We start from the raw sequence: 18,427 nt of genomic DNA, 5'->3' as shown, positions 1-18,427 counted from the left end.
AAACTCAAGGCTCAGTCCATTAAATGAGATGAAGAAGTGATTTTTCTTTTTCTTCAATTGCTAATACATGCAATCAAACCACAACAAAGATGGAGGAATCATTGAAACTTTTAAGTACTAAGAATCATAACTTCATATATCTATATGTGTGTATCTCTATATCGATCTATCAAGCTTGCTTAGAATTATAAGGAGAAATCCACAAGAACCATAATAAAGAAGGGGACTTTAATCCCTATGATAGATCAAGCAGAAAAAGTAAATAAGGACATTCAACAAGAGTTAATATTAAGACATATGGCAATAGCCAAATCTGAAATCAGAGATAGTCACAGCATTAAGTGCTTTTATTAATACACGAAAAAGATGAAAATAAATGGATTCAATTATGGCTTCAATTCAAGAGGACATAAAAAGCAAATAGAACTTTAGGAAAACAAGAGAAAGAAATCAATAACAACAAAACCAGAAATCAATATATTATAAAAAAGTAAAATTGACAAATTTACCAAGAACCTACTTCAAAAAGATCAATAAAAGATACAAAATCTTGGGCCTCCCCTGGTGGCGCAGCTGGGTTGTGAGGCTGCCAGCAGCCTCTGCAGCGCCATTTCGATCCCTGGCCACCGGCGAGGGTCCCACAAAAAAAAAAAAAAAAAAAAAAAAAAGGAGAAAAAATCTTGGAAAAACCTTATCCCACTCACAAGAGAAAAGACACAAATACATAGCATTGTGATAAGAAAGGTAATATAACCACAGAGATAGAGATTAGACATGTTGAAAGAGCCATCCAAATATGGCTTAAACCTAACACATTGAAAATCTCAGCAAGAAGATAAATTTTACAGGAAGATAAAAAATAAGTAAAATAGAAAAAAGCCTATTGGCTTACGGAGGTCCTGCTGTTACCATGTGCCATATAGTTCTCCTGTATGACATTCATCATGATGGAATGCAAATTGACTTTACCAAACTGTCTCCTCTATTAAACCATAAGCTTCCTGAGGTCAGGGACTGTGATTTGTTTGATTTTTGCATTGTCAGTATGTGAGTAAAGGATGTGCTGCAAATGCTCAGGGGATGTTTGTTGAAAATAATTTTTTTCCTCCCTTCCTTTCTCGCTCTCTCTGTCTTGGCTTCCCTTCCTCTTTCCTTTCCTTCAACACTCTTTTATCAAAAAATCAAGAAGAAAGATTCATTTACCTTAGAATAAAGAGCACCCTGCTTATGTCATTCTTTAGATTTTATGTTTGGTCTATTCTCTGCAGATCTGATGCCCTGTAAAGGCAGTGCATGTGGCAGGCTGTGGTGTGGGGTCCACAGAGGGCTCCTCTGCAAACAGCACTGCTTATCAGAGCTGCCCGGAGCTGGTGACTCAGAGGATGGCCCAGCAGGCCCTGGCTGTTGCTAGGAAACCACAGCTCCCTTGTGGAACGCAGCACAACACTTGCAGGTTGTCCCCGATAACTTAGAGAAGCCAAGAACTGTCAGAAAAGGTAGAGGGAAAAACAAAAAAGCTAAAATGAAGAAAGTATTTTTTCCTTGCCCAGCACTAAATGACATGTGTCTATGGGAATTAGAGACAAAAATAGTCAAAGGAGAGGTTGGCATCACTAACCAAAACTACTTTCGCTCTTGTTTCTTTTGACATTGTGAAAAAGTACTATGAGAACATGGGCCCAAAAGATGTCTGTTCAGGTTCTTCTGGAACTTTGGTCATGGAACTGTCTGGAAAAGTGATCAAGGGCTGTTTTGGACCTCTCCAGCCACCTGGTCAACTGGCTTTTGCAAGTGAGTGCTTCCCTTGGCTTCAGCACAGCTATGACCAGCAGCAAATCAGTGTGACCAGGCACAGCAGAGAGGAACAGTAGAAGGAGAACAAGAGAACCCTCTAGTTCCAAATTGGACTGAGTGTCAAAATTACCAGGGAGATTTCTTAAACACAGATTGCTGGACCCTACTCCTAGAGTTTCTGATTGGGGAGGTCTCGGTGGAGTTGAGAATATATGTGTTTAATAAGCTGCTAGGTGATACTGATGCTGGTAGGCCAGGAATGACACTTTATGACCCTCTGCCTTAGATATTAAATCTTGAGAGGAACTGACAGGAATGACAAATCACTTTAACTCACGAAGAAATGGAGACTTAAGGAAGTGCTGTGGAGTGCCTAAGTTCACTTAGCTGCGGGTGGTGGGCTCAAACCCAGGTTTCCTAAATTGAGCGTCAGTGCTTTCTCCACTACAAAATGCTCTCCAAGCAGTGCCTCTTTAAAAATTCTCCAAAAGGCTCCAGATGGCCGCCAACAGGGGTGGTCCTACCAAGCGGATGCCAAGTTGCTAAATTCAACCCAATAGCTACAGCTTTGAATATCAAGCCAGAGATCATTTGCAAAAGCCTTTGTGTTCTTCACAGCATTGTCTCTCATTTCTCTAAATATTCTAGCTGGTAAAGGAAGCATGTTGAGGAGGAGCAGACACAGCTAAACAGGTCTCTGATACATCTCCGAAGAGGCGTATTTCCAGTCTTTGCAGCCAAACTAGCATTGCTGGTGGGAAGTCCCACTGGCTTTGGACTCAGATCACATGGCAAGCCCCCCTCTTGCTGGCTTCAAACCCCCACCCCTTCCACTGGCCTCTGTGTGTACCGAGATGACTTCAGAGATATATTTAAAACTTTAAAAATATACATTCTTTCCACTTTTGCTTGAATATAGGCTTCATCAGCCATCAAGGCTAATTGTAAGCTGCAGGATGTAAAAAGAATGAAAAGTCAGGGAAACAACACATATTAGCCAGGGCTGGCTAAAGCCAGATTAGGGTGAGTGTCGAGTGTGTCTTTGGTCTCCCTGGTATCCTCTTTGACCTTGTTATGGGGCCCTCCACTCTTCCCTGCCTCTCTTGGTTTCTATTTCTGTACAGTCTTGCTCTTCTTTACCTCCTGGAGGAGCTAAGTTCAGCTAAGGTAGAAGATGAGAGAGTTTCAGGGGTTGTTTGCTCATGTCTTTTAATTTTAATAAAGGACACTTGAAGGCTAACCCCCCTTACCCCCCCACCACACACACACACACACACACACACACACACGCATACTTGGAAAAAAAAAAAGTCTAATGATTAAATTTGGGAGGGTTTGGGGAAGGGGGAGGATATCTTGTCCAGAATTCTTTATATTGTACCTCATGAATGGCCACTAATTTGTCTTTTTGCTCAAGCTAAGACTTGCTTTGTTATTGGTAACACTGACTGAGGCTCATGCCTTGGGAACCATCAGTTATATTTGCAGTGCTTCTGTTCTCACAAGAACTTTGTGCACTAGCTGGCATCCGATTGAGCTGGTAGAAATCTTCTTACTTCTATAGCTTAATGATGCTATAGAAAAATGATCTGGAGAACCCAGTCTTCCTGCCAAGGCTTAGCTTTTGGAGTGAACTGTGTTTGTGAATGCAGAAATACACCACATTTTCCTTGTATACAGTGCTTTATAGCATTCAATGTGCTTCACATACATCCCTCCCCTTTGAGCTCACTTCTTGCATGTGGAGAAATGATTATTTTTATGTTCCTTTGAGGAAACAGAGGTTCAAATACAACAACTATAAAGTAACAGTTGATTTCTGATTCCAAATGGACCACATTTCATCCAAAAGCCATCACTGAGAGCTCTATTATAGCAAAGATGGAGGTTGGCTGATTCAGTGGGCAGAGAGGCCCTTGGAGAGCTAACTGGAGTTGGGAAGTGACTCTGGCCAACATCTGAAAATAGTGAAAAGAGGAACATTAGGATGCAAGCCTCCCTCTGGTGATGCCAGTGGATGTCACGATTTGTGTGTCGTAAGTCCAGAGCAATGGGACAGACAGCAACACAGAGTGGCCTGGAACTTTCAGGTAGGTAGAAGAGCAAAAAAAATGTGGGTTGGACCGCAGACAGGAAGCTGGTGCTTAAGTGGAGCAGAGGTTTTTCCCTGTTGTCTCTGAGATTCCACTCATGTAGTCAAGAGAAGTCTTGAGATGGTAGGGACCCTCCTTCCAAACCACATTTCAGCTGGGAATGCAAAAATGACCATGGTCAACTAGAAGAGCTTGTACTGACCAAGGTGGCTCAGAAATTTTATGTATGTTTTGTTATCTCATTTAACGCTTTATATAAGTGTTACACGTTGTTGCATTTCATTAATATTGTTTTGTTGTGGAGTGCTTGTTCTATATTTCAGATGTTTCTGGGGATGCTGGGAGAAAGAATTATGTTAACCAGCAACATTCATGCACTTAATTACTCCTGGGAAGTTAATACAGCAATAGCATTGACTAAGAAATTGAGAGAAGAAGGAGGGCATTTCAGGTGTGTGGATTAGCAGACACAAGGGTACTAAAGATGGACATAGAGTGATTTTGTGGGGAAGAAACAAATCCCCTCTCTTGTCAAAGTGAAAAATCTGGGAATAATAGAAAATAAGGTTAAACAGCTAACTTGAGGCTGGATTAAAAGAATTGGTTTGTGACTCTTTAAAGCGCTACCTTGATTGTGGGCATTATTGAAGGTTTTTAAGTTATTTTAGGAAGACTCTAGCAAAGCACAGGATGGGTTGATTGGGAAGAGCCTGGAGACAGGAGAAAAGATATAAAACGACAGGGGTAAGTTTTATTGAAGTAATAAAGGACTGACCTTATCTGGAAAGAGAGAGGAAGGACTTACATGAAAGATACTTAACTGAGCCCTTTTACTTGCCAATGAGAAAGTCATTTGTTTGTTGAACATATTGTTCCCACTGGGATCTTGTGGGTAAGAAGCTGGTTTTCCTGTGATTCTCTTAACCTCACATTCTCTCTGTTTGTTTTCCCAATGTGTTCCCCAGGAGTGTGTCTTAATGGAGCAGTGGAGCTCTGCTCATTAAAACTATGCAGCACATTACAAGTATCACTCATTTTAAGTAACTGATTTTATAGCATTTCAAACCTGCCAAGTTGATAAATTAGGCACTGTACTATTTTACACAATCTGGAGTTTCAGAGTTAGGAAGTTTTGAAAATAAGCAAATCCTGTGGCAAATGGCAGCACCTGCTGGCAAATATGATATTACACAGGCTAACTCCAGCAGACAATGTAATGGCTCACAAAAAGGACAAAGAGAACAAAGCTGCAGGAGCTGGAAGGGTTGAGAACTGGGATCCATATGCTTCGGAGAAATTAATAGTTTCCAAGGAAAATGGGGAAACAACCAGTGACAGTAAGAAAATACCAAACCAAACCTGTTCTGGGGAAACCAATGCAGAGAATTTTAAAAGACCTAGTATATATCTATTATTGTGCTAGGTGCTTTGAACAATGTGAATGTGATATCAGACAAGGTTCCTGGCATCAGAGGTAGTTATAAATTTGGAATGCTAAATTCTAAAGACCTGTATGCTTCAAAACTTTTTTTAGGATAATACCACAAGCAGCATTTCGAGAGTCTGACTACCTTTCCCCAACCTTCTTCAACAATAATTTTGCGCTGAATCCATTTGAGAATTGTTTTCTTAGAAATTGTTTTTCCTGTAAAAACACTTTTTAATTTCACACTGGAAATTGGTGTGTGTATGGGAGCCAGAGCATGGATTTACTTTAGAGCCCTTATTACTGGAATTCATGTGTTCTGTAAAGTCAGATTTTCCAGACTCTGTGATTCTCATACATGGTTTAAAACACAATGACAAAAGTCTTTATAAAATCTGGCCAGAGATGTTCAGGAAGATGGTGTGTAAGACTTCATAGCTTTTTATTTGTTTATATCCTGGCTTCTTCTCAGAAAGAATTTAAGCTACTGGAAGGCAGATAGGTCAGCAATCTGTAAAGAGTTAGCTGTTTGCACAATCCTATCCTAGATAAGGGAAGACATAAGATAAGTCATGAGTCATAATGACTACCCCTAAAGAACCTGTTGGGAAGAGAGGACTCAGTTTAAAAGTTAATGAACAATAAAAGATTATCTATTAGAATGTAGTAGAGTAAGAGGCAGTTTCTAGAGCCCAACTGCCTGGGTCAAAATCCTGGTTTTGCAATACTCTAGCTTGGTAATCTTGGACAAAGTTCTTAGTGTCTGATCTGTAAAAGGGGAGTAATAAGAGCACCTGCCTCATAGAGATGTTGTAAGTTTTAAAAAGGTTAATATATGTAAAGCACTACACAGAGCCTGGCACTGGTAAGCACTATATGTGTTAGCTACTATTATTATAGAAAGTGGTAAAAGAGTGGCATATTTAGCAATCTCTGAGGAGTTAGCTGTAAATCCTTTTGGTAAGTAGTGATATAAATAAAGAAATAGTGTTGAGAAGAAAAGAACACAGAAGCATGAACTGAGAGGTTTACTAAAAGGGTGTTGATGGTTCATGGAAGCTGAATTTTTAAAAAGAAGTAGTATTTATATGCAAGAAGAGGCAGGAATAGTGGCTTGAATAAATTGTGCAGAGCTGGAAATCCACATTGTCTCTTACAGGGCCAGGAAGGAGGCTGGTCTGATTGGACAAATGTGAACATACAGGGGAATAGCTGACATTTTATATTGGAATGGGCATGGGGGGCCTTGAATACCAGGCTGAGGAGACAGAACTTTACTCTGAAGACTTGGGAACCAAGGACTGGGTTTGAATGGGGGAGTGGGACATGTTAGGAATATTAATCTACCCTGGAAGTGTGAAGGATGCTGCAAGGCCAGGAGACTGACTAAGAGTTATAGAGGAGAAAAAAAAAAATTTCCCTTTACCCTTCTGCTTTTTTAGCTGAGATCTCTATAGTAAAAGACAGGCTAAGTAGAAAGAAAATACAGATGTTTATTAATATATTTAACTCATGTATACATGGGAAGCAACCACCACAGGAAAACAAGCGGCTTAGAAGTCAGGCTTAAATTTTATCTTAATAGGGAAGGTGGGTGGGAATGTAGGCCTCTCAGGAGGCAGTAAATGGCTTTTAGGAAAGATGGAAATGCTCTTTGCAGAATAGATGGGGGCATGATAGTGTGTCAACATGATTTCTAGTGATGAGTCCATCTTTCCTGGTGGGTAAAACTGAAGGGGATTTATAAGTGAGTTCCTCTTTGGGGGATCTGCCTTTAAGCAGATGAGGGGAGTTCAGAGAAAGCTTCTGCCTGATTTGTTGTATTTTAAATGCCTGCAGCTTAAAACAATCAACATACCAATCAATCAACAATCAACAATCAACATAACAATCAATGCAGGATATTATGGGGTGGCCTGTTCTGCTACCCTTCATGGTCAACTCAGCATCAGACCAGGAGTACAAGACCAGAGTCTGGACAAGGGGATCAGCAGCTAGAAGGAGCTTGAGCTGGACCTCCCCAAGGAAGTCCTGATGACATGGACTTTAAGACCGAAGGAGGTGGAGGAGAGCTCTTTGACTCTGAGACACAGGGATAATTGAGGTATCAAGTCAGCCTAGGAGGAAGCCAGGGATGTGACAGAGGATACGCTAAATAAGCTGGGATTTAGGTGATAGGAAAAGATGAACTCATAGTTTGGCGCAGTTTCCATCAAGGGGCCCAGACAAATGACCCAGTCATTTTAAGTTAGAGGGAATATAAATATGAAGTACATCCCTAGACAGAAATCCAAATTATTTTCTCAACTTTTCATTTTTAGTACATGTAATGTCACCATAGGGCTGGTGATTTTACTGCTTTTAGGCTGAATCTAGACAGCATTTGTCTGAGTGCCTCAAAAAAAACCACTGAGCCATGGAGAGTTTTCATCATTATTAGCACTAAGTGTGGCCCATCCATCCTGGCTAATTCACATTCAGCCTTTTTGTGCTGACTTTCTGCCTGAGGACCCCAATGCCTCTCCTTCTAATTTAGCATTAATATTAATGATGACCACAAGAGCAGAAAACAGATCAGCAGGCAGAGACAGACCTGGCCCTTAAAGAGTTCCCAGTTTGCTCAAATGTGAAGGTCTGGGGGTGCCTTTCTCCTTCACGTGAAGTCTAGTAGGTGATGAGAACTCCTTTCCTCGAGTGAAAGGCTGATGCTATTAGAGATGGCTCTCTCTTTCAACTTCATTTGGCAGCACACTAAACAGTGGTTCATTAAGCTGTAAGCAGCTGTGTAGTGGCACCAGAGGCTTCTGAGGGCACTGGGCTGAGATGGTGGCTTCACTGGTTAACTTCAGAGTCTGGGCCATTTAGAGCTCAGTGGGAAGAACAGAAGTCACGTGTGCAGTGAAATTGAACATGGCCAGATTTGCGCTAACATTGAATTAAGGCTGTAAGCACTCAGGTCCAGAAATAGTAACATTACACATAAAGCAAGATGGGCTGAATTTTGCAAGGGATCATTTGTTTTCCCATTTCAAGGCTTGAGTGGTCAGATGTAATAGGAATAGAAAGTAAAATAGAAATAAAAACTGTAATCCAAAGCTTGGCCCCGCTGCCACACTATGGTTCATTGCATTTTCGTCTGTCTTAAGCTTTTACCAATTTCTTTTTCTATGTGGCATTGTGGACGGGTTCAAAATTATCTTAAGGTTATAGGATTTTTCCAGTATGTAATCTGTTCACTTGTTCTCCTTCCACTTGTAAGTCAGCAATGCCCCCAGTGGCAGTGAGCACAAATAGCTCAACATGCTTTGAGTCATACTTTCCATTTTTATAACTTTTGCTTGTTTTATAGCCTAATTTTAGGCTTGACTTATTTTTTTCCTCTCTTAGAGCTGTGTGGATAAATTCACAATGCCTTGAATGTAGCAAAGAGTCAAATGTTCATTGAATGACTATTTCATAATTATAGTAGGCAGGCAAGAGCTCAGGAAGAATGTTCACAGCATTGGTGATGCTATTGAAGAAATAGTGTAGGCATAAGAAAGAGTAAAGACACACAGGTTTCCATCCTGTGTGACCTTGTGACCATAGGCAGGTTACTTAAAACTATCTGTATCCCAGTTTCCTCATCTGCTAAATTGGAGTGCATGATCCTCAGAGAGTCATTGTGAAGAATGAAGAGATAACATGTAAAAAAGTGCCTAGCAAAATATCAAACATATGAATAGTCTCTTAGAAAGCATATGCTGAAGAAATGCACAACTCCAAAGGAAAATTCCAGAACACATGGATAGTCTTCCAAAGAGAGCAAACTTTCTGAAGTGTCATCTGGATGACATAGCATCCCTCATGGCACTAGCTATGAATTACAACCCTCTCTGTTCATACGTGGTTTTTAATTGCCTAATTAATAATGAAAGGGAACTCGACTATCTCTTAAAATGATGTGAATTTTTTCTATAGATGGATTCAAAGGGTTTTACACTCTGTTTTTGATATTGTAAGTCAAGAGCAAACATGGGCTCGATAAGGTACATTCTAACTTGCCATGAGACTTTAAGATTGCTTTAACTGACAGATACACACACACAAAGAAGCATGTGAAACCATCTGTTTGAAAACTTTTGTGTCTCAAAAGAGCATTTGCAGACAATATTGTACAATCACCACCTTAACTGGGCCATTGGCCAGCAGAGCCCTCCTGGGAAGCTCATGTACTCGGGGTGGGGGACGGGAGGTTTCCAGACTATTTGTGGCTACCTCTGAGCATCAAAAAAAAAAAAAAAAAGGACTTTTATTTTAACTTTAGGGCTGAATTAATTTTTCTTTACAATGTAGTGAAGTAGAATTATTTCTGGGACAGAGAAAGTAGAATTTTGCCTAGAGCTCTGTCTGACAAGTTGGCCTTTACTGTCAATTATCCACAGCTCAGAAAATCAGTCACACCCTTCTTGGACTCTAAATCTGATCTCAATTCATATTGCTTCTCAGTAAGAACCATTTCATAACATTAAACAAATGCACTGAAAGCTGCCTTGTTAGGTAACCTCCTAAGCTCTTAGGAGAAACTACCTTTGTGTTAGCAGTCACCTGGGTATCTGTTTTCTGGCTGAAATTCCCAACTCCTGGAGTAGCTTATGCAACTTACTTGCAGCTTTATTCAGATATGACAATGGGGAACTCCTGAAGATGGCAGCAGCACTTTAAGTTTCACCATCCCGGGAAAGGCTTCTGATTAACAACCAGAAATCCAGAGATGCTGGCTGTCTCCTTACTGAGCCCGTCTCCCACCAACATTTCCAGCCCTATTTCAGATTTCAACTTCATCTTTGAACATTGTACAAGCTAGAGCACATAGAAAAGGATTTAAAGCCCAAGAAAAACCTGTCTAATCCTCTTAAAGAAGGAAGAAATTTTTAAACCTTTCAACATCCACTGAACTAGCCTGTTTATTTTCTTCCTAAATGTAGATTTTCTCTCCACTTGAGTGTGTGGCTGAAAGAATAGAAATGGAGTCTGTAGATCATACACTGTTTTTTTAAATTATGTTATTCTCTACCACTTATACTTTCACACAAAGAACGAGCCAATTATTCTTTCTGCTATTACCAGAAATGTCCATTAAAAAAATTAATGTCTAATTCATAATTGCTGAAAACTATAAATTATAATGCCTTTATGTAAGAGGTACCCATAAACATAAATCTGAGACTTTTCACATATGATTTTAAAAATGATATTAATTAGGGGCCTCCCCAATGGTGCAGCAGTTGAGCACTGGGTTGCGAGGCTGCCCGCAGCCTCTGCAGTGCCTGTTCGATCCCCTGCCACTGGGCGAGGGTCCCACATGGTGCGCAGACCTCTCCTGCCTCCCGCTGCTCCCCTCAGCAGTGTACCTCGTCTGTCTGTCTGTTCTGCTCCCCGCTCTTGCTCTGGTGAGTTATCTCACCCTCCCGCGCTTCTGACTGTGCCCAGTGCTTGTGTAGATGAAAAATAAACCTTAAAAAAAAAAAAAGTGATATTAATTATACAATTTTTTTTTATTTGGAGCTGAAGATCTAAAACCTATTCTGTAGGCTGATTTTTACCATTAGAATTATTTTTAAATTAACTGGATTTTTAAATTGAAGAGTCAGTACAAATTTGCATAGAAAGTCAAGCAATTCAAAAATATATACAGAAAAAGCTAATAATCTCTGTCCTATCCTAGTTCCTGAAGTAACTGTTGAAGATGCTGATAAATGTATTTGCCAACAAAGTAGGATTGCATTTTACACATTATTGCAACTTTCTCATGATCAATACACATTGAAATTTTGTGTAATAACTACATAATATTCCACAACATGGATGCAGCATAATTTATTCAATCATAGCTTCTGTGATACATACTTGCATCACAGTTTTGTCATCACTGTAAACAATGCTGCTATTTCATGTATAGATTTAATTTCTGCTTTAATTTCTGCCAACCAGAGGCCTCAAAGTGGAATGTTTCATACCTCTATGAAACATTTTGTGCAGTGCACATTTTAGTGAATATTGCCGGATGGTCTCCTAAAATGAATATAACAATATTTGAGTGTTCATTTACTCACACCCTTACCAGTGCTTGATGTTGCCGATATTTAAAATGTTTTGGCCATTCTGTTTGCTAGAAAGTGGCATTTTACTTGAATTTGCACTTCCTTGGCAAGACTGCATGACAGCATCTAAAAGCCTGGCCTTTGGTCAGGCTGTGACACTTACTGGCTGTGTGACTTTAGGAAGTATCTTTACTTCTCTGTGACTCAGTTCCATTGTTCCCCTAGAAAATAGGAAACATTCTAGTACTTGTCACATGGAATTATTATTGGGGTTAATTGACTTAATATTTCTAAAGACTTAGAATGGCATCTGGTGGTTACAGCAGTGCCTGGCACATAATAAACTCTATATGAGTTAAATAAATGCATTCCAGTGATATTGAACATATTTTCATATATTTTATTAGTCATTTGCACTTCATTAATCTTCTGTTAAATATGAATACCAAAATGTTTAATGTTTAGTGTTAAAAAGTGGATGGGTATTAATTTTCACTTTTGATGTCAGATCATGCCCAGGGAAAAGTCAACCTTCTTTGACAAATACTTGACTACTTGGAAAAACCACAGGTGGAGAAGAATTTTGCTGAAATGTTTAAATGAGAAGGAAAATGGAAAGGTTTTGAAAAACAGAAAGAGAATTTTCTAAATAAAAGAATATTCCAGGATTATCTCTTATTAATACAAAAAAATGGCTTAAACTTTTCTTCCTTGAGAAGAGGGCCCTCAGTTTACCTGAATAAAGATTTAAATCCATTAGGGCTTTTCAAAAAGAGAGAAGCAAGGTAGTCGGAAAGCAATTTAATTGCCCAGGGTACAATTTTATAGCTGAAAATAGTTATTTGATATCTTGAATTTCAGGCTAGCTTAGCCTTTCTAGTTGATATTACTAACCACATACCTCTTTTCTCAATTGGTTGTTTTTCACTTGGATTTGTCCTCGACAGGGAATCTTGTATTATTTATCAGTCACATAAATCTAAAAACACCCAGCATCAGGCTTGCTTAGATGTCAGAGACAACTATTTCTTGTGTTCTTCCTTTTAGCTTCTATCAACAACCTGCTCTTTTTATGTTTTCTCTACATCTTCAGTGTGATGGGAAGATGTTCTTCATTAGGCATTGGTTTTAGTATGTTTCAGTAGAATTCACATTTGAGCAGTTATATTCCATTTCAGGATTATGGGATGGGAGAGGAGTGAGGGCAAGGTGAGAGAGAAGGGGGAAGAGAGAGGAAGGAAGGAGGAGACTTTCTGAACCACATTTATTGGCATTTGTGCAGTCTTCTTGGGCAATAGCAAATATGATTCACTGAAGCTTAGAAACCATGCAGACAATGAGAATGTTCATGGAAACTTATCCTCTTCATAATCTCCGCTTTAAATATTCTGATGTCTGCCACTGTCTCTTTGTCCATCTCATTCCCTCCAGCCCTCTTCTACCTAACCTCCAATCCTTTGACTCTATCACTTTGCACTGGTCATTACCTCCCCTATGTCTTCACTTTCCTCCAATTCCCTTGCATAAACCCTCAATCCCTTGCCCCTTTCTTTCTCTATCGCTAAAAATTCATCACTAAAAACCTCAAGTGGATTATTTGACTAGCCAATTGATAGCACTTCCTTAGTCGATTTATTCCCTCCTAGTTCATCATCATACCTTCTCCTCTTGCCTCCACCTCCAGCACCCTACCTCTCCTCTTTACTCTCAGCTCGTGACCTAATTTCTTATTTCACTGACAAGATACAAACACTCATAGTTTTGTTAAGAGTGAAATGTTTTTATTGATTTATCAGTCTTTAGTGGATTTTCAGATTTAAGAAACTTTTAATCAAGAAAGTCTTAGTCCATTTGGGCTGCTATAATGAAATACTATAAACTGAGTAGCTTATCAAAAACAAGCATTAATTTCTCACACTTCTAGTGGTTGGGAAATTCCAAGGTTGAGACACCAGTATATTCAATGTCTGATGAGGATTAGTTTCTTGGTGCTGTGTGTCCTCATGTGGCAGAAGGAGCAAGAGAGCTCTTTGAGGCCCATTTAAGGGCACCAATCCCATTTACAAGGGCTCCACCCTCCTGAACTGTCACCTTCCAAAGTTTCCACCTCCAGACACCAGCACACTGGGGATTAGGTTTCAATACACGGATTTGGGGGAATACTGATATTCAGTTGAAAGTAAAGCTTACACTATTTTTTAAATACATAATTGTCATAAGGTTACAAAATTAAAAGAAAATTTATAATGAGGGATTTTGTGAATCCTGGAAGGTCCCAAGATCTCATTTTCAAAAACTTTTTTACTACTTCCTCCTCATGGCAGAAGATATGTCATGTATTAGAAGCTATAGAGTTGGTTTACTAACGGGCTTTTTAACCTGTCACTAAGTTTTAGTAAGTGGAACATTGTCTGCACTTTGCATATTGATGTCTTCTCTCCAATCTTTGCATTGAAAAATATCCTAAAAGTCAGTTTTCAAACTGAGGCTGACAAGTTTACCATTCCTGGCTGCTATCTTTTTTCTGGTTCCTTTTATAGAAAAAAACACAAGCAGTAAATGTGATGTGAGCATCCTCAGAAACAGGTCAGAAGTGTAACATGAGAACAATGCTTTCACAGTGATAAATAAATCAAAACAAATTTGCCCAAGATTATTTCTCCATTGACCTCTGCTTATTCCTACAGGGATTTACATTTCCACCTGCAGGAAATTTGGGAAGAAGAGGGAGTGATTAGGGCTCTTCAGAGAGGAAAGCAGTCTTAAAGGGAATTGTTACACTACACCCTCTAAGGAAACTATAGAATTTGGTTAAAGAAGAACTGAATGATGTTTCGGCCAATGAGGAAGAGAGGGGCCAAGTGTTTATGTAGAACCCTGTAATGGACTGTGAAAATTCACTCTAATCTCTGTTCATTCTGTAGTCAACTGAGAATGGTAGAGGTCAGAGGAGTTGTTTAGGAAGTAAGTAAGTGGCTGCTAGATGGATAGAGTCCAGGGAATACTTGTAGTAGAGGACTTGGTGTCTGTGTCCATCCGGGGTATAAGGGGGACCAGAGAATTGTAAGGGTCCCTTGGGTATTCAGAAAGTTGCCTGTCTGCCTAGAGAGAAGCAGAGTATATTTTTAGAATTGGGACATCAGTGAGGTTGTTCAATATTTGTCCTTAATAATGACAAACATCTTAGATTTGTATAATGCTTACTATGTTCTAAATACTATCCCCCCACACACATACTTTGCATATAGTCACTCATTCAATCCTTGTGATAGCTTACGGGGAGGCAATTTTGTCACTCCAGTTTTGTCTGAGACACAGAGGTTAAGTAACTTGTCCAAATTCAAGAAGCTAGAAACTGGCTAAGCTGAGATTTGAACCCAGGCAGTCTTACTCCAGTCTGTAGCTCTTTCACCACATTACATAGTCTTACTACCCATATCTCAATAGTAGCTGGTTGATCAGACAGTTATCCGGTTATTCAGAGTAAGTGACTTAAGCTATATAAAGTTTGGGAGTGGGGGGAGTGGTTGGGGTAGTGAAACTCTTATCTAAAATAATTAAACAATGATTAAAAAATGGCAGCAATAATGAGGCAGTTGACTCAGACAATTAAGATCTGGAAATGACCTTTGAATATAAAAGACAGACGTACCAGAAATTTAGGGAGGTAAAGGTGGGATGGGTGTTACACCAGGGAGGAGGGCATCTGAAAGTGGTGAAGTGCTCTTTGCTTTCCATTTAAGTACAAATACTCATGGGAAGAGTGCAAAGAAAGAAACTAGAGTTGGCTGTTTGCAACTTTTTGTCTGATTTTCTAGGTCCAAAGTACATGAGTTGGTGCTTGTTTTCATGGTTGCTGCATAATTTCAGGCAGGAAATCTTTAATGGGTTGTAATCTGAGTTCAAAATGTTCACATTTTATACATGGCTAACGTCACTGCAGTTTATTGGATGTTCTGATTCTGAAAATGAACCAGATGTTTTCAGGGTCTGTTGCTTGAGAAATGAACAAGTTAGTCCCAGGCTATTTTCAGTTAGATTTTATGACATTCTGAGTCTTTCTGTCATTTAAATTCTAAGATCAAAGAATAGATCAATGACTGTTCCTGTCATTCCAAAAAAAAAAAAAAAGAAAAAGAAAATACAAGTTATGTGGTCAGTTTATCTCCAAATAGGAGATTATACTTCCAAACTAGGCTGCCAACATTTTCAAAACCAGTTTGGGATTAGACAAGACAGATTGCCTATGTGATTTAAACTAAGGATCAGAAATGAAGTTTGGTGTTTCTCTATGAATACAAGTGTCCTCTCCTCCTCCTCTTCTTCCTCCCTTCCTCTTCTCCTCATAATTATCACCACCACCATCATCATCTCCACTACCACCATCAACACCAACATATGTTTATATAGTGCTTTGTAGTTGACTGCTCAGGGCGTATCATGTTAAGTTTGCTTTCTGTTTCTTTACTGTTTCTACTTTCCACTAATATTAAGTTAAAGTAAAATTGTTTCTTTGTCTTTTAAAAAGTGTGATGGGGCATATACAATTACCAACTCTTATCTAAAATAATTAAACAATGATTAAAAATATGCCAGCATTAATGAGGCAGTTGACTGAGACAATTAAGATATAGAAATGACCTTTGAATATAAAGGCAAATAAGAACAAAACCAGATTTTTCTAAGACTGATTAGATAGGATACTTCCAAGTCTTTTTGTATTAATGCTATTTCATATTAGAAAACTCATCTTAGAAGCAACTAAACCAATTGCAATAGTGAATAAAGACAGACATACCAGAAATTGAATAATAAAATTGTTACAGTTTGAGTCTGAATTTTTTTCTAGTAGAAATGACCTAACTGACTATGAAAATTAGGACAAGGGCTATGATAGTGATATATTTTATTTTCAGTTTTAAAAATATGTACTTAAACATTTTTTTTTTTGATCCAAGATGTTAGAAAAATAATTTGGCCTCTATGTGTCTCATTTGCAAACTGGCATTCTCTGACCTGAACTTTAAAGAAGGTTACTCCTGAGGGCCAGCTGCTAGGAATGCTTATAAAGAACAATCAAAAGTGCAGAGCTGTGTAAATGCTAAACATCAACGATAATGACATAGAGTGGGAGGCAAGGTATGTTACCTCCTTTACCTCACTACACTGTACATGGTTTGACCACTGGGAAAGTAATTTTGTTTGTGGGTGTGTGAACAAATATGCATACATTTTAACTCTCATAGGATACAGATTTAATCATTTTCAAGTTGTATTTTGTTTTTTATCTCCATGTCTTTGGAGTTTTTAGATATCAAGTCAGCAACATAGTCAAAATGAAAACATTTTTGTGCACAAACTTTGATCTCCTGTATCTGAACTTAGATATATAGAGCTAGATGGAAACAGTTTTTATCGTCATTAACCAACTTTAAGGCAACTTCAGTTTAATAGGCTGTAGCTGAGTGCTCCCAGCCCAGTCAGCCTTTCTCTGCTTGAGCGCAGGCAAGAGTAATTCACTCTCAGTGGGAAGCAGAAAGGGTATGTACTATTTTCCTAAGAAACCACAAAGTAAAAACTGTTTGTCTGACAGGCAGTGACTTCCCCCACCTCTCCCTCTGTGGTGGCTGGTGGCAAGTCTGCTGGGAACATTTCCCACTGTTGTCATGAAGTGTGTAGATATACTTGCTGGAGGGACTACTCCCTGAAATAGTCTTCCTGGTATTGCTGCCCTCCCAGTAAGATCTCATCCTAATTTTGCATTCAGCTGTTACTTCCTGGAAGAGGGTCAGGAACCATGTGGAAGAGCAAGGATAATGGTAGCTAAGTTTCAAATATTGTAAGAAATAAAGATCCAGCTTCCTTATGAAAAGACCTCATTTGAGAGAACTTAGTTCTCACTTAAAAGCTTAATTGGTTGGTATAATTTTTAGTTCTCTTAAATTTGGCAACACTGGATTTTGTTCTATGAAATAATCTGGGTAGCAGCACTACAGAGTAGCAACCCATTTCTCAAGTGCTTTTAAAATTAAGACAAGATTTTTCTGGCAATGGTATTACAATATTTGGCAATGTATAAAACTGACTCCTATTTTTCTGTCCTTATTGGAAAATACATCTGGGCTCATAACCTTGAGTCTATAAAAGTCATCATCTATTTTCTCACCAAGATCTTTTAGTGAAAAACATTTCATCCATTGTTCCTTTCCACTTGGCACTTGGCCCTGGAGACCAGGCAGAGAAGGTCATGAATCTTAATTGCAATATTGAGTCTGCTGTGAGTCTATATCCAACCTGATCCTTCATAGCGCATATTCTGCTTAGCAAGAAAATGCAGTGGGAAATTTGTCTGCCAGGTATGTTTTGTCCTTCATCATGGATCAATGAATCCCCTGGCATTTCCTTTCTGCCTTTTTGTGACTGGGCCACATTCCCTCTCTTTTCATCTGATATTCAAAATAACTAAAACAAAGTGCAACTTCTCTTCTTCCCATTCTTGGAGTACCTGCCACAAGCAAATCACTCTCACTGGCACAGAATGCACACTATCCTAGAGTTTTGTGGGAGTATGCGAGAAAACAAATGTAAAATGACTGGCATGTATCACTCCCCAGGGCCTTCCATCTTCTCTCTCATTTATACCTCAGTGGTTTATCTCTTCTGATTGCCAGTGCACAGAATAGAAATCAGATCTAACTCTACATTTTGTAGTATCACTGCTGGCATTCAGTGTGTCACCTTTTACAAAGAGGAAGAACTATAAGCCTATTTTTTGGTGCCAGCTAAAGCCTTCCTAGGAAAAGAAGAAAGAAGGAGGTAGAGAGACGCTATTAAGAACCTCAAAAAATCAGAAAACTCTCCAAGATCTGGCATTTTTCTCCTCTCCCCATCTTGCGGATATATTTGATTTATGCCAATAATCAAGAGTGAAACTGTCTCTTTCTGCAGATTCTCCTGGGTGTAGATAGAGGACTTGGTTTCTAGCACAGACTGCATGGAGTTCCAGCTTTGATGAATGATTCTTTGATGAG

The 18,427-nt window shown here is 39.0% G+C and overlaps 1 long non-coding RNA gene across 2 annotated transcripts in view; it reads left to right on the top strand.

Annotated features, from left to right (window-relative positions):
* The first annotated feature begins 1,745 nt into the window (after positions 1-1,745).
* The window catches only part of LOC119238297 (uncharacterized), a 32,986-nt gene continuing 16,304 nt past the window's right edge, over positions 1,746-18,427 (top strand). Inside the window, exon 1 of one of the 2 annotated variants that reach the window (XR_008550957.1) lies at positions 1,746-1,791. This is a non-coding gene — a long non-coding RNA (uncharacterized LOC119238297). Of the gene's footprint in view, positions 1,792-16,472; positions 16,536-18,427 lie in introns of those variants that run through there. The other variant, XR_005123530.2, reaches the window with a different exon arrangement.

Source organism: Talpa occidentalis, unplaced genomic scaffold, assembly GCF_014898055.3.
Source record: "Talpa occidentalis isolate TD23 unplaced genomic scaffold, MPIMG_talOcc4v2.1 talOcc4.11, whole genome shotgun sequence".
NCBI lineage: Eukaryota > Metazoa > Chordata > Mammalia > Eulipotyphla > Talpidae > Talpa > Talpa occidentalis.
The sequence above is the reverse complement of the archived record's forward strand: the minus strand, read 5'-3'. Positions and strand labels throughout refer to the sequence as shown.